Source organism: Neophocaena asiaeorientalis, unplaced genomic scaffold (genome assembly GCF_003031525.2).
Source record: "Neophocaena asiaeorientalis asiaeorientalis breed wild unplaced genomic scaffold, Neophocaena_asiaeorientalis_V1.1 scaffold49, whole genome shotgun sequence".
NCBI lineage: Eukaryota > Metazoa > Chordata > Mammalia > Artiodactyla > Phocoenidae > Neophocaena > Neophocaena asiaeorientalis.
Window position 1 is genome coordinate 3,348,476 of NW_020172456.1, and position 1,417 is coordinate 3,349,892.

General features: G+C 55.5%; 1 pseudogene; it reads left to right on the plus strand.

Annotated features, from left to right (window-relative positions):
- The first annotated feature begins 542 nt into the window (after window positions 1-542).
- LOC112394854 (ubiquitin-conjugating enzyme E2 S pseudogene) lies at window positions 543-1,115 on the plus strand (annotated as a pseudogene).
- The last annotated feature ends 302 nt before the right edge of the window (window positions 1,116-1,417 follow it).

The following is a 1,417-nucleotide window of genomic DNA, read 5'->3' on the forward strand; positions in this document are numbered from 1 at the left end:
GCCCCGCTTTATTGCGCTTTGTATGCAGGTACTGTGGTTTTTGTTTTTTAAACAAATTGAAGGTTTGTGGCAACCCTGTATTGAACAACTCTATAGGCACCATTTTTTTCCAACAGTATTTGCTCACTTCATGTCTTTGTGTCACATTTTGGTGATTATCACAATATTTCAAACTGTTTCATCATTATTATATTATATCTGGGATCAGTGATCACTGATGTTACTACTGCAAAAAAAATTACGACTTGCTGAAGGCTCGGAGGATGGCTAGCATAGTTTAGCAATAAAGTATTTTTAAATTAAGGTATGTACCTTAGTGCGGGCCGGGCGCCAGTGGGCAGGTGGTGGGAGGAGCTGCAGATAGCAAGGGTCACTGCGGGCCTCGGAGGGAGCGGGGAGCAGAGCAGGGCCACCGGGGCCCCGCTAGGGCCACAGCGGCAGCGGTTGGGCGCACCCCCCGCCCCCACCCCGACCGGCGGCCGGAGGGCGCAGAAAGGGGGCCAGTGGGACCCGCCCCTGGCCGTCAGCAGTCGTGAACCTGCCCCGCCCACATCATCCGGCTGGTGTACAAGGAGGCAACGACACTGACAGCTGAGCCACCTGATGCCATCAAGGTCTTTCCCAACGAGGAGGGCCTCACTGACCTGCAGGTCACCATCGAGGGCCCTGAGGGGACCCCATACGCCCGCAGACCTATTCCGCATGAAACTCCTGCTGGGGAAGGACTTCCCTGCCTCCCCACACAAGGGCTACTTCCTGACCAAGGTCTTCCACCCAAATGTGGGCGCCAACGGTGAGATCTGCGTCAACGTGCTCAAGACGGGCTGGACAGCTGAGCCGGGCATCTGACACGTGCTGCTGACCATCAGGTGCCTGCTGATCCACCCTAACCCCGCGTCTGCCCTCAAGGAGGAGGCGGGCGACTCGCAGGCGGGCCCGGGGGGAGGGCCGGGGCCGGCGGGCCCCGGCCAGCGGGGCTGCAGCCTCCACCGCCGACGCCATGGCTCCTGGGCACCCGGGAGGGGCCCATGGCCAAGAAGCACCCTGGTGAGCATGATAAGAAGCTGGCAGGCAAGAAAAAGATGGACAAGAAGCGGGCGCTGCGGCGGCTGTAGTGGGCTCTCCTCCCTCCCTCTCCCACCCACTCCCCACCTGACCCCACCTCTGTCTCTAAGTTATTTAAATTATGGCTGGGCTGGAGGAGGGCACTGGGGCACTGGGACCTGGATTTGTTTTTCTAAATAAAGTTGGAAAAGCAGCAAAAAAAATAAAATTAAGGTATGCACATAGTTTTTTAGACATAATGCTATTGCACGCTTACTAGAACTACAGTATAGTGTAGACATAACTTTTATATGCACCGGGATACCGAAAAAGCCATCTGACTCACTTTATTGCTATGTTTGCTTTATCGTGG